This window comes from Schistocerca serialis, chromosome 3, assembly GCF_023864345.2.
Source record: "Schistocerca serialis cubense isolate TAMUIC-IGC-003099 chromosome 3, iqSchSeri2.2, whole genome shotgun sequence".
Lineage (NCBI taxonomy): Eukaryota > Metazoa > Arthropoda > Insecta > Orthoptera > Acrididae > Schistocerca > Schistocerca serialis.
This window is the reverse complement of record NC_064640.1, coordinates 278,180,027-278,195,883: the sequence shown is the minus strand read 5'-3', so window position 1 is coordinate 278,195,883 and position 15,857 is coordinate 278,180,027.

The following is a 15,857-nucleotide window of genomic DNA, read 5'->3' as shown; positions in this document are numbered from 1 at the left end:
CAGCCAATGAGATTGCTGCTAACGTAGAACCTTTTCTCCTCGCTAATCACACTCGTGCAGTGATACCTGAACGCGCAAGGTATTATAACTAGCCTACAGACCTCTGATTAGCCAGTCTGCATTTGTCTGCACCAGTCTGTACCAGTCTATAGTCAAGTTTCAGTCTGCACCTAATAAGATTATCATATTCCTGTACATAGCCATGAAGAGATATTTATAGACACTTTGTCAAGTGTCAGAGATATGTGACAATAAGATTAACGTAGCAAGACCAAAGGAACTTCAGATTGTCAATTGTAAACAGCATCCAGAATCAAGTTACGTAATGGCTATGCTTTTTATTATTTTAATTAATGTGTGTGAAAATTAATTAAGTTCTGTTTAAAGTTGGCCACCGTCAATCTGCTACTCTAAGCGTGCAAGTGGCATTTCTATCGTCTGACCTAACGGCAGAAGATAAACACGCCACGATAAGACCACGAGACATATTGCTGACACTCGCCTACTTCATTAGAGTGACAAGTCAAATAATCTGATGGTGTGTGTACCGAAGGTCTTACAGCACGCCACAACGACACAGAGATTGAACTGCGTGAAAACGAAACTACAGGACCAAATTAGCTACAGATACAGGTGAAATATGTCTGACATTTGTTAAAATGACATGAAATATATGTGAGGTGTACATACTCTGGCAAGGCCATGGATAAAAAGCTCCTCCTATACCTCTGTATCGATTCCAACCAAGCTTGATGCACCTGTGACTTACTACCTTGGAAGAAGTACTGTGGAGGTAAGAACCAGCAGCCTTGTGTTGGGGTGGGGGTGATAACATGGAGAGCTAGGGTAGGAGAAAGAAATGGACAGACAGGGAGGAGGAAGAATGATATGGACGCAGATAGAGGGGAGGAAGATATGGACAGAGTGGGGGGGGGGGGGGGCAGGAGGAAATGGTCAGAGAGAAGAGGAAGAGGCGATGAATAAGGAAGGAATGAGGAGATGATGGACAGAGAGAGGGGGAACGAGTATATGGACAGAGACAGGATGGACGATGAGATGGACAGAGAGATGGGGAGAATGAAATAAAGGAAGGAAACAGGAAATAGACAGAGAGGGAGAGAGATAGGAGGAGTAGGAGCTGGACAGAGGATGGGGGAGTAGGGGAAAATGGAGTGGGGAGGAGAAAGAGGGACATGAGATACAGACTCAGAGGGGGCACGAGAAGATAGACAGAGGGGAAGGAACAGATGGACAGAGGGAGGAGGAGCAGATGGGCAGAGAGAGGAGAAGCAGCAGGTGGACACAGCAAGCGTAGGAGAAGATAGACAGCAGATGGGGGGTGAAGGAGGTGGGCAGAAAGAATGGGAGAAGGAGATAGACAGAGAGGAGGGCACAGGTGATTGACAAAGAGATGAGGAAGAAACAGGTGGGTTAACAGAACTGCAGTAAATACATAAATATGTAAGTGAAGGTATTCAGCTAGTTGCATTATAAAATACGTTGTGCGACAATCTGGGGAGAAACTACCACATAACAACCTATACTGCATTCCACTCTCTCTCTCTCTCTCTCTCTCTCTCTCTCTCTCTCTCTCTCTATCTATCTATCTATCTATCTCACAGACACACGTACACCCAAACACACCCACCCACCCACCCACACACACACACACACACACACACACACACACACACACACACACACACACGCTCTTCTCTCTAATTCTCCCTGAGAAACACAGCCATTACACACTACACTACACCACTGGACTCGCATTCGGGAGGACGACGGTTCAATCCCGCGTCAGGCCATCCTGATTCAGGTTTTCCGTGATTTCCCTAAATCCCTCCAGGCAAATGCCGGGATGGTTTCTTTGAAAGGGCACGGCCAACTTCCTTCCCTAATCCGATGAGATCGATGACCTCGCTGTCTGGTTAAAAAAAAAAAAAATGGTTCAAATGGCTCTGAGCACTATGGTACTTAACTTCTGAGGTCATCAGTCCCCTAGAACTTAGAACTATTTAAACCTAACTAACCTAAGGACATCAAATACATCCATGCCCGAGGCAGGATTCGAACCTGCGAACGTAGCGGTTACGCGGTTCCTGACTGCAGCGGCTAGCACCGCTCGGCCACCCTGACCGGCTCGCTGTCTGGTCTCCTCCCCCAAACAACCCCAACCCACTACACCAGATTTCACATGTATGTGCCTTTGCATCTACCTCTGCGCTCTGCAAATCAGTGGAAGAGGCGTTATATTCCATTCTAAGACAAAATAAAAACGACGCACCGTGAAAGAATTATCCGAACGAGACGGAAATCGATAGATGTGATGTACACATGCAGACACACAAATGATTACAATTTCAGAAAAGTTGGATGATTTATTCAAGAGAAAGAACTTCATCAACTGAGCAAGTCAATAAAGAGATAATCCACCTCTGGTCCTTGCGGAAACAGTTATTCGGCTTGTCATTCATTGACGGAGTCGTTAGATATCTTCCTAGGGATATCGTGCCAATTTCTGGCCGATTGGTGCGTTAGATAGTCAAAATCCCGAGATGGTTGGAGGGCTCTGCCCATAATGCTTCAAGCGTTCTCAATTCCGGAGAAATCCGGAGATCTTGCTGACCAAGGTAGGGTTTTATCTTGCTGAAGTGTAAGCCCAGAATGACTTGACATGAATGGCAACAAACAAGCCGTAGAATATCGTCGACGTACCGCTGTGCTGTAAGAGTGCCGGAGGCGGGACCATGCAGTGCGTGGCAGAGGGTACCTGGTGTAATAGAATCAACCTATTCGACGTGGATGGTAGACAGAATGAAAGACTGTTGACACCCCTCCGTATATACCCAAATTTCTCTCCTCAGCCCCCCATAGTCATCACACGAGATGTACAGGGGGTGCAAAAGAAAACTGGTCTGGTAAATATTCCGTGTATCTTAAGATAGGCAACCCAGCTTACTTATTTCGCACTTGGAGCAAATGATGTAAGTTTGGTTGTCTATCTTACGGTGAACTGTGTGGTGAGTGTCTCTTGCGAAGAAGGGTCCCTGCACTTTGAAAGAATGCTGAAACAATGATTGTTAGTAAAGGGCAAGATAAGGTCCTGTGATACCTAAATCCTGCAGACCAGTTTATCTTCTCAAGGTTCTCAGTAAGGTATTTTTAAAGCTATTATGCAAGTGATTACAAGATCGTAGACAGCTACATTTGATGAGCCCTCACCAGTATGGGGCCGGCCGAAGTGGCCGCGCGGTTCTGGCACTGCAGTCTGGATCCGCGAGACCGCTACGGTCGCAGGTTCGAATCCTGCCTCGGGCATGGATGTGTGTGATGTCCTTAGGTTAGTTAGGTTTAACTAGTTCTAAGTTCTAGGGGACTAATGACCTCAGCAGTTGAGTCCCATAGTGCTCAGAGCCATTTTTGAACCAGTATGGGTTTAGAAAAGGCAAGTCAGCTGCAGGCGCAATTAATAAGGTGATCTCGCCGGCTACAGGTACTCTTTCAATGTACGCTCTAACAATGATGACATACTGATGGCACTTTCGACAACATTTGGTGGTCGTCTGTCTATGGTTGCCTTAGGGAATTGTAATGTCCAGAGGCCCTGTACAACTCCCTGAGAAATATTACAGCGGTTTGCACAGGAAAGGAAATAACGAATACCATAACAAAAGTCTGTCGCACGGAACAGTGTGTGGTCCATAGATTTGGAATGTAGTATTGGAGCACATAGCGGAAGTTACATGACAGCGGTAACGCAAGCGGACTGGTAACACGAAACTACCCCCGCCCTTGGCACTTTGATTCACACACATTTCTCGGTCAAAAACGACTGTTCCCAGTGCGACGAACAACAGGACGAAGTTCTTGATGTCGGTCGACACCGCTGACATTTTGTGTGACCGCAGCTTTCCTCTGGTATACAGGATGGAACTCCCAGGGACCATTCAAAATCATTAGAGGAAATCTGAAAGTGATCCGACTCCGCAAAGGGTGTTTACGCTTTTCCAGCCCTCCTGTTTCGTGCCCTCCTGTGGCATGAGTATGGAAGGGTGCTACATTGACATGTACTTACATAAATCGATCCCTCAAACACTTTCCAGTGTGACAAGTCCCTCGGTGCCACCCACGTTCCTTTGTTGAGTACATTAAATACGCAGCTGTCGGAGACCTCGACACCGATTCAGCTGAGCGGTGACACGCGGCTGCTCTAGCGCAAGGCATGACACCCCACCTAATGGGTCTCTAAGCCCACGATGTCCTTAGAGTAGAGTTGAACCGTCTGGGGGATGTCAGCAGTGTCGAATGTTGTCAACAACGTACTCCTGTGTCTTATCGCTCCTAGAACTGGCGTTCTCGACGGCGGAATGTGTGGGAATCAGTGCCCCAAGGGAAGTGGTGCTTTCATTGACGCCAATTATGCCACCTACTTTCGGCTTTCTGTTTCCATTCCGAGCGGCGGTGTGTCTGAAATCTTTTCCTCAGCGACCCATGAGAAAAGAGCTTGATTTCAACGCCGGGTGTAGCGGTTCTGATTCCGTCGCAGAGGTGTCAAAAGAATGGGTAAAATGTGCGTAAGCGGTGGGGAGTGACGACCTTCACATCGTGCGACACGTAGCGTTAGGTAGAATTGAGGTGAAATTTGGTGCCAGTGTGACATTAACACACATTCCACCTCACATGAAATTCTGAACTGTGGCCTTTTTCTCGGATGTGTCGGAGGATTCCACGCTTTTGGACGATTACAAAGGAAAGCTATGAACCAAATTTCAAACTTATGCATTGCAACGGGAGACAATTGCGGAGTTTTGAGAAAGTGATACTTTTTTGCGTAATGTAGAAGACAGATGTAATGCACCGCTCCATGAACTTGAAGGGTGGGGTCGATGTGACAAATATGTTATTTGTACCTTGCAAAGCTACTTGCCTCCTGCTGAAAGGGAATCTAGAACGAAATCCTAAAATAAATTTAAACGATGTAACGATAAGAAGTGCAGTAACGAGATATCTAAGAGTATTTCTGGGCGAACGTTGTAACTCTGCATATCATATAGAATAAGCTGGCAGAAAAGATACAAACGTTGTGAACAAAATTATAACCATGGCAAATAGGTAATTTCAGCTTCCCTTGAAAACAATCAGAGTATAACAGCTATCTATATTAGTATGAATTGTAGGATATGGTACAAGTGTTTTGGCTAATAGATTGCAGCTTGCCTCAAAAGTGAGAAGAGTTGAACGAAAGTGCTTCTGGGGTTAACGGGCGCCTATTGCACTACCCCACATGACGTACTGCTAGTAATTCTAGGAATATGCCCCTTTGATCTTGGAAATCATGAAAACGAGAGCCCATTACGGGTTAAAGAAAGACAAGCAAGTGAAAGTACCAAGGATACCAGGAACAAATGCCAATACGAAATAGTTAATGTAAGCTCGCATATTGCAACTGTGGCAAAATGAAAAGGACACTTAGGGTACAGGAGGAGAACATACGAATTTAGTCCCTAACATCACGGAAGGAATAAAAAAGAGATTCGTTAATCCGTCAAGTGGACTGATACATTACCTGACCAGTCATGGCCTGTATCTATGAACCTTTGCAAAATCAAAAGATACATGAATAATACACTCCTGGAAATTGAAATAAGAACACCGTGAATTCATTGTCCCAGGAAGGGGAAACTTTATTGACACATTCCTGGGGTCAGATACATCACATGATCACACTGACAGAACCACAGGCACATAGACACAGGCAACAGAGCATGCACAATGTCGGCACTAGTACAGTGTATATCCACCTTTCGCAGCAATGCAGGCTGCTGTTCTCCCATGGAGACGATCGTAGAGATGCTGGATGTAGTCCTGTGGAACGGCTTGCCATGCCATTTCCACCTGGCGCCTCAGTTGGACCAGCGTTCGTGCTGGACGTGCAGATCGCGTGAGACGACGCTTCATCCAGTCCCAAACATGCTCAATGGGGGACAGATCCGGAGATCTTGCTGGCCAGGGTAGTTGACTTACACCTTCTAGAGCACGTTGGGTGGCACGGGATACATGCGGACGAGCATTGTCCTGTTGGAACAGCAAGTTCCCTTGCCGGTCTAGGAATGGTAGAACGATGGGTTCGATGACGGTTTGGATGTACCGTGCACTATTCAGTGTCCCCTCGACGATCACCAGTGGTGTACGGCCAGTGTAGGAGATCGCTCCCCACACCATGATGCCGGGTGTTGGCCCTGTGTGCCTCGGTCGTATGCAGTCCTGATTATGGCGCTCACCTGCACGGCGCCAAACACGCATACGACCATCACTGGCACCAAGGCAGAAGCGACTCTCATCGCTGAAGACGACACGTCTCCATTCGTCCCTCCATTCACGCCTGTCGCGACACCACTGGAGGCGGGCTGCACTATGTTGGGGCGTGAGCGGAAGACGGCCTAACGGTGTGCGGGACCGTAGCCCAGCTTCATGGAGACGGTTGCGAATGGTCCTCGCCGATACCCCAGGAGCAACAGTGTCCCTAATTTGCTGGGAGGTGGCGGTGCGGTCCCCTACGGCACTGCGTAGGATCCTACGGTCTTGGCGTGCATCCGTGCGTCCCTGCGGTCCGGTCCCAGGTCGACGGGCACGTGCACCTTCCGCCGACCACTGGCGACAACATCGATGTACTGTGGAGACCTCACGCCCCACGTGTTGAGCAATTCGGCGGTACGTCCACCCGGCCTCCCGCATGCCCACTATACGCCCTCGCTCAAAGTCCGTCAACTGCACATACGGTTCACGTCCACGCTGTCGCGGCATGCTACCAGTGTTAAAGACTGCGATGGAGCTCCGTATGCCACGGCAAACTGGCTGACACTGACGGCGGCGGTGCACAAATGCTGCGCAGCTAGCGCCATTCGACGGCCAACACCGCGGTTCCTGGTGTGTCCGCTGTGCCGTGCGTGTGATCATTGCTTGTACAGCCCTCTCGCAGTGTCCGGAGCAAGTATGGTGGGTCTGACACACCGGTGTCAATGTGTTCTTTTTTCCATTTCCAGGAGTGTAGCTGCACCTGCGACAGTGTGGGCACTCCAGAACACACACTGTGCGACTGTGAGCTCTGAAAGACGCAGAGGATAGCGGCCGTAGGGCATTAAGGATGTTGGATCCTAAAGCAGCACTAAGGAGCGATTCAAGCTGGTGCATCTTGGACGAACTGCAGCCGCAGCATCTAGGAATGTCAAGCAAAACTTCACGAGATATTCAACCACATGTCAGCATGTTGCCATCCCGGCTAGAAAACGTACTCTACAGATGGAGAGAAGGCAATTGAGGTCGGCGACGACACAATGAAATGGTTTCTGAAGAATTTGCATTATGTCGGTGCAAGTGATCGAGGAAGTGTCAATTCTAAAACGAAATACTGAATCGTGGAAACACTTGTTATAGTGGAAACGCTGCTAACGTGCTGACCTACGGCCAAGGAATCCAGAAAACAATATTTGTTGACTGGGGTAATATGAGGGCGGATCCAGTAGCAGAAACAACCACCTATAGTTTAAATACACCATAACAAATGAATAAAATAATGACACATTCTGTAGCACTAATCCTACTATTTGTAGCTCAGTAATTGGTTAGAGGTTTTATTGAAGAGGTAGAAAGTAGTTGTAGTACCAGCATTTTAATTATCTGGAGTAAATGATTAATATTGTCGATGAAAAACTCAATTGTATTTCCTATTATAACTTCTCAGATAACAGGCTGTAACTGTGAAGAATAAATAAATGAACACCTCACAGATAGCGGTACCGTAGGTGAAATCACGACACAGGGATATCTTTTGAGAGGCCAGACGAACGTGTGACTCCCGAAGAGGGGCAACAGCCTTTTTAATAGTTGCAAAGGCAAATGTCTGGATGATTGACTGATCTGGCCTTGTAACGTCAACCAAAACGGCCTTGCTGTGCTGGTGCTGCAAACAGCTGAAAGCAAGGGGAAACTACAGCCCTAATTTTTCCCCAGGGGGTGCAGCTCTAGTGTATGGTTAAATGATAATGGCATCCTCTTGGGTGCAATATTACGGAGGTAAAATAGTCCCCCATTCGGACTCCGGGCGGGGACTGAAAGGAGGATGCCGTCATCAGGGAAAAGAAAACTGGCGTAATAAGGATCGGAGAGTGGAATGTTAGATCCCTTAATCGCGCCGGTAGGTTAGAAAATTGAAAAACAGAAATGGACAGGTTGAAATTATATAACGGTGGCAGAAGTAACGGTACTTCCGGTCAGCTGAATACGGGGTTATAAATACAAAAGTAAATAGGGGTAATGCAGTTCTTACGTTTAATAATGAATAAAAAATGGTTCAAATGGCTCTGAGCACTATGGGACTTACCTTCTGAGGTCATCAGTCCCCTAGAACTTAGAACTGCTTAAACCTAACTAACCTAAGGACATCACATACATCCATGCCCGAGGCAGGATTCGAACCTGCGACCGTAGCAGTTTCGCGGTTCCATACTGTAGCGCCTAGAACCGCTCGGTCACTCCGACTGGCAATAATGAATAAGAAAATAAGACTGTATGTAAGCTACTATGAACAGCATAGTGAAAGCATTATTGTAGACACAAAGCGAACACCCACCATAGTAGTAGAAATCTATATGCCAACTAGCTCCGCAGGTGGTAAAGAGATTGAAGAAATTGATGAGAAAAAGAAGTTATTCAGATTGTTAAGGGAGACGAACATTTAATTGTGATTTGCGACTGGAATTCGATAGTAGAAAAGGAATAGATGGAAAAATAGTAGGTGAATATGGACTGGGGGAAAGGAATAAAAGAAGAAGCAGCCTAGTAGAATTTTTCACAGGGTATAATGTAATCATTGCTAACAGTTGGTTTAAGAATCAAGAAAGAATGTTGTATACGTAGAACAGACCTGGAGACACTTGAGGGTTTCGGACTGATTATATAATAGGTGTCCGCCCCGATAGCTGAGTGGTCAGCGTGGCGGATTACCGTCCTACGGGCCCGGGTTCAATTCCCGCCTGGGTAGAGGATTTTCTCCGCACAGGGGCTGGGTGTTGTCCTGTCTTCATCATCACTTCATCCCAATCCGGCGCGCAGGTCGCCCAATGTGGCGTTGGATGTAATAAAACCTGCACCAAGGCGGCCGGACCTACTCCGCAAGGGATCTCCCGCCCAATGACGTCACACGCTCATTTTATTTCCATATAATAGGTAGACAGCGATTTCTGAACCAGATTTTAAACTGTAAGACATTTCCAGGAGCTGGTGTGGGTCCTGGCCACAATTTATTGGTCATGAACTGTGTAATAAAACTAAAACGTTTGCAAAAAGTTGGGAAATTAAGGAGATGGGACCTGGATAAGTCGAGAGAATCGCAGTTTATTGATAATTTCAGAGGGAGCATTAGGCAACGATTGACCAGAATAGGGGAAAGTAATACAGTACAAGACAAATGGGTAACTTTAAGATATGAAATAGTAAAGACAGCAGAGGATGAAGTAAGTAAAAAGATAAGAAATCCTTGGAGAACACAGGAGATATTGAATCTCCCTACGCATGTGCGTGTCAGCAAGGTATTTTCGTGTTCGCAGGAGAAGGGTGGTGATTCAAAGTTCGCGATAACATCTCGCCTCAACGAAAAAGACTTCATTCGAATGGTTCCATGGTTTGGGTGTCGTATCTGTGACACTCTCTCCTCCATTTCAAGATAATTTAGAACTGCTCTTCTTTCAACTTTTTCCATGTCCTCCATCTGCCCTACATGGTAATGATCCCATACCACACAGCAATACTGAGGACGGACAAGCGTATTATAGGCTTTATCTTTCGTAAATTTGTTGCATCTTCGAAGAGTTCTGTGAATAAAAAGCAGTCTTTGGTTCGGCTTCACCAGAACATTTTCTAAGTTATGGTTTCAATTTAAATTGTTGATAATCGTAATGCGTAAATGTTTAGTTGAATTGCCAATCTTAAAATTTGTGTGATTTATCGTGTAACTGAAATTAACGGAATTTTTAGTACTCATGTGGAGAACCTCACATTTTTATGGTGTAGAGTAAACTGCCACTTTCGGCACCATACAGACATCTTGTATAAATCGTTTTACAAGGTCGATGTCACAGACGACACAGTGGAAGGAAAGAGTGGTGAACTGTTGTGGAATGATTTTTTCTCGAGAACTTACAAAGTCTTCATTGCTGTAAAAGGAATAAGAACGTAGTGCTACAGTGTAGCGGGAAATCTGCACACTTATTGTATCTGAACTGTTGGTGCGAAACATGGACCATGTGGAATACATATGAGAATAGAAACCAAGTAACTGAGAAAGCTGATTATAAGTACCTCTGCTAGGACGAGAGGAGACGGAATTCCGTGTGAAGTTTCCTGACAGTCATTCATGTGTAAATAATAAACGGCAGCGGTCTTATCACACAACAAGGTGGTTTCAGAAAGATTAATTCGATGTCACACGGATGAAGTTAGAAACTGGAGGTAAATTTAATTTATGCTCCGAAACTAGAAGTTTACCTTGGCACTATTTGCAAGCTGCCGGTTCATGTGGTTGCCGATAGTGTTCCCCATGGCACAGATAGCTTGTTCCTCGCTCGCGCGTTACCCAATGTTGAGATGGCGATAGCACAGCAATTAAAGCTGTTTAGCGTTCTCTGTTTCATCTGGTGCAATTACAACTGTACGCCGTGGTTTTCGCTGAGAGCACTTCCTACAGCTTAAGCACGGGCAACCAAGATTTCGGTTCACGGGCCGTGCCGTGACACGAGTGCCAAAGCGCTCAGATTCGCTTCACATTTCTCCCACCGCCACGCCACGTTGTCTGAGAGAGGGGAAAACTGCGAACGCGCCGCATTTAAGTGGCAGCGCAGTCACACTGCATGCGACTTGGCTTTATGTTTCACATTTCTCAACAACGTAGGTCACAAACGAAACAAATTTTGGGCACTATTTCATTATTTTTGGGACGCTGAAGGCGTAATATAATTTTTATCTGGTACAAACTGCCTGCATACGGAAAGACGCAAACAATTTCGTAGAGTTTCGCATTCAAGTTATCACATAATCGTGAACTATTTAGTTTCATAATCCAAAAAAGGTCTTTCACACAAATCTGTCGATCGAAATAATGTAGCACTTTTTTAACCTCGTTATGGAGACATACACTACCTGAGGAAAGCAGTGTGAGCGTCCTGGATAGTTTAAACTTAAAAGGATTTTTCGTATCTGGAATTACCTTGCAGGTCAATCAGTTACATCTGCACATGAAGGAGACGCTTTTAACTGAAACGGCAAACGGTTTCGAAAACGGCTCGAAAACAGTTGTAAGACTGACAATACCCTCAAAATCTTTATTAAACTATCCTTGTCATTCTTTCTAAGCCACAGTGAATTCTTCCATCCTCGCATTGTCTTCTAGCGAGCTTAGGGAACTGGACTATCTTTGTCAGAATGTGTCCCTTTTACAACGCGATTTTCTTTTTAAACGCATCCCCGTCAAATCAGAAAGAAGTTACTTTGCAAAATCTTACTGAGAGGACTATGCATTCAACTCCACTTAAAATGCAAAGTCTGCACTCCATTCAGGATGTTCTAATTTTCGTTCCTTAGTTTCTTTTTCCTTCAAAGAATTAAAAAGTAGCGAATTTTAAATCGAAAAATCGTTCCATACATGGCCCCTGATTTAACCTACGTTCTCTGCAGTAACATATGAAGTCTCCATACTCTTCGTTCAGTTCCATTGAAAACTGTTGCAACAGACAGTGGAATAATGCGTGTGGCTTCAGAAATTTTACTATTCGTGCCACCAACTTTTTCACGTGCTCCAGGCCTGCAAATTTACCACAAAGTACTTTTTGATGTACAAGACGATTTATCACTTCTGTCGATCTTTGTAACTTTTTGATCTTTCACTGTCAACTAAATCTTTAAATTCTTTCTGCATGGTACTGTGATGTCATTTCATAGCAAATATGCGCTACCTGTCATTTATGCGAACTGTGAATTCTCATCTTTCTCTTCTATCATTCCCATTCGTTTTAAAGGATTCCGACGATAGATCGCTTGCCTTCTTAGTACAAACAGCCACTGGACTAGCGACGTCCGCCAGGAACAAATAACGAAATTTAAACAGTGCTGCCACCACGATTCTACCGAACTGAAGAGATTGGCCGACCGTGGCCCTCACACGCTTCAGGCGTGAAGTTTGACACGCCTTCGCCGGTCCAGGCTTAAAGCATTCGACGATGCCACCAACAGTTCCAAGACACTGGTTTTTTTATGTATCGGGAAATCCACAGGTCGCTCCCAGTATTCGTTTAAGACGTATGTCGTCCATAGAATTCTGCTCGTTGAGTCAGCCAATAGCTAGCCATCCGTCATTTGTCTGCCTGGCGTGTTTTGCAGCGACGTTTGTGTTTCAAACCATTCGGGATTCAGTTACTATAAGCCCATCACGCCTGTGATAAACAGCAACGTTAGTCTTTAATTCATTCTCAGCGTGCAGTTAATAGATAACAATTTCTTGTCATTTTTTGTGTTCAGTGATGCTGTTACGTTTTATTTAAGAGGAAAAGAGAACTGTCATAACGTAAAAATATCGGGAACACAGCAGCCACATACCACAGTCGAGCACGGGAGACACCTCTCCGGGCTTCAAGTGTTTTGCATCGTTTACCGAGAAAGTATTGTACATATCGCTTTTTTTCCGGGACTGACGTAAGCAGGAATCACGTCCCTGGATACCTGGACTTTTATCAGCAATTTCGAGAACATGCCGAAAATTTCATTTTTCAACAGAACGAGGCGTAGGAGCTCTGGACTGGCACCCATAAGTAAGAGCATTTTTAACAATCACCCGCCAAAAATACATGTCGGCCATAATGAGAGTACGAATCTCGAGTTGTACGAGGGGCGTTTGAAAAGTCCGTACAAAAATAAAAACTACTTACGTGTTTGGGTTAGACATTTTTTATTTCTCGACATAGTTTCCTTTTAGACTTATACATTTCGTCCAACGGCGTTCTAATTTGTTGATCCCTTCCGAATAATAGGAAATGTCCAAGTCTGCAAAATAGCTATTAGTTGCTGCAATCACCTCCTCGTTTGAATAAAATATTTGTCCCGCCAGCCATTTCTTCAAGTTGGGTAACAAATAGTAGCCCGAGGGAGACAAGTCTGGAGAACAGGTGTGGGGGGGGGGGGGGGGTGAAACGAGTTGGAATCCTATTTTCATTAATTTTGCGACTACAACTACTGTGTGTGCTGGTCCATTGTCGTGATGGAAAAGGACTTTTTTAGGCCGGCGTTTTTCTTGCAGCTCGGTTTTCAAACGGTCCAATAACGATAAATAATATGCACCTGTAATAGTTTTACCCTATTCCAGATAGTAGATGGGAATTATCCATTGCTAATCCCAAAAGACAGTCGCCATAACCTTTCCAGCCGAAGGAATGGTCTTCGACTTTTTGGTGCTGATTCTCCCTTGCTAAACCATTGTTTAGATTGTTCTTTGGTCTCAGGAGTGTAGTAGTGTATCCATCCACAGCGACGAAACGACGCTTAAAGTCCTGCGGATTCTTCCTGAACAGCTGCAAACCATCCCTGAAACACTTGACACGATTCCGTTTTTGGTCAAGCGTGAGCAATCGCGGAACCCATCTTGAGGATAGCTTTCTCATGTCCAAATGTTTATGCAAAATATTATACACGCGTTCATTCGAGATGCTCACAGCACTAGCAATCTCACGCACCTTAGCTCTTCTGTCATCCATCACCATATCATGAATTTTATCAATCCTTTCTCGAGTCGTAAACTCCACAGGGCGTCCAGAACGTTCAGCATCACTTGTGCCCATATGGCCACTCCGAAAATTTTGAAACCACTTATAAACTGTTCTAATCGAAGGTGCAGAGTCACCGTAATGTTTATCAAGCTTGTCTTTAGTCTCCTGAGGCGTATTGCCTTTCATAAAGTAATGTTTAATCACCACCCACAATTCTTTTTCGTCCAGTTTTTGACAATCACTCGACTTCCTTGATTCACACGAATGCCAAACAGATAGAAATAGACCAATATGGCTGAAAATTGGTGTGCGTTCTTTTCAAAGATGCTACTAACTAAACATGACCTGGATACGCGCAGGTGGTGCCATCTCTCGGACTCTGCACGGACTTTTCAAATGCCCCTCGTATTATTCGTTTCCAAGGGCACGTGATTTTATAGGATACAGTGAACATTTGTGAAAGATAAATGTAGTCTTTTAACCGAAACGTACGCTATCTGACCAAAAATATACGGAAACCCATTAGTGGACATTAATATGGAGTGTGTTCAACATTCGCCTTTATGACGACTATTTTTCTGCTGGGGACATTTTTAATGTGGGGTCTGTTGTATACAGAATTGTTACAGCCCATTCCTCATCAAGAGCCGAAACCAGAGAATTTAGTGATGTTGGAAAATGGTGTCTGTGGCGAAGTCGACCTTCTAAGTCATCCCAAAGGAGTAGTCTGGGCAGGCATGACCATTTCAGGAGTTTTATTGTCCAGAAAATATTGCCTCATAGATGCTGCTTTATGACAGGTTGCATTGTCATGCTGATACAAACTGTCATCGTCTCCGACTTTTTTCTCTACTGCGTGCGAAAACAATGCCGTAAGATGTGTTCATACTCTTCAATGTTTGACGTTTTCTTAATCGCTATAGGAAAACACGCCCCAACTACGAACAACACTCCCATAGCGTAACACAACCTCCTCTATACATCACTCTTGGTACTACACATGATGACAGGTAACGTTTTCCAGTCAAATCAAAACCATTCTATCAGATTGCCACAGTGATCCATCACTGCAAGTCACTCGTTTCCAATCATCCACTGTCCAGTGGCGTCACTCTTTTCATCACCTCAAGCATCGCTTAGCACTGACTACAGAAATGTGTGACTTATTAGGAGGTGCCCGACCATTGTACTCCTTTCTTTTTAACATCCTACGCACATTCAACTACCCTCAGCAGTACATTAGTTTTGCCTCGTCTTGGTCTGGCTGTGGTTGGTCCTTCGCGTTTCCACTTCACAATCACATTACCAACAGTCGACTTGGACAGCTTTGAAAGGTTGAGATGTCCCTGATGGATCTGTTACTCGGATGACATCCAATATCTAGTCCACGATCGAAATCAGTGAGCTCTCCTGAGCGATCCATTCTGCTGTTACCGCTCCTCTACTGACAACACAATACGCCCCGCCTCCTTTTGCACTGGCTGGTCCGCCTCTCGTGACATCAGTGGTCGATCCGCATTACATCGGAGTTTCCGGATACTTTTTGCCAGAGAGTGTAATTGTAAAAAGTACCCCAAGGATATTTGTATGCGTCTAAAACACATACCGTTGTAAAGTCGAATGGTTGTTTCGAAAATAAAAAATTTTTAGTCCTGTGTGTAAGTCAAAAATTACCATACGTTTCTATATTAATTCGTATAGAAATTAGATGAATCATTTTGAAACACCCTGTAGCACTGTAAGTTGAGAACCAAAACATTTGTAACGTTGTAATTAGGCTCCGGATAGAGTTAGGCCGAGCGGTTCTAGGCGCTACAGTCTGGAACCGAGCAACCGCTGCGGTCGCAGGTTCGAATCCTGCCTCGGGCATGGATGTGTGTGATGTCCTTAGGTTAGTTAGGTTTAAGTAGTTATAAGTTCTAGGGGACTGATGACCACAGCAGTTAAGTCCCATACAGCTCAGAGCCATTTGAACCATTTTTTGGATAGAGTCACGGTCTGTCATGCGTCTTGATCAACGCTTGAACTTCACTGCATATCGCC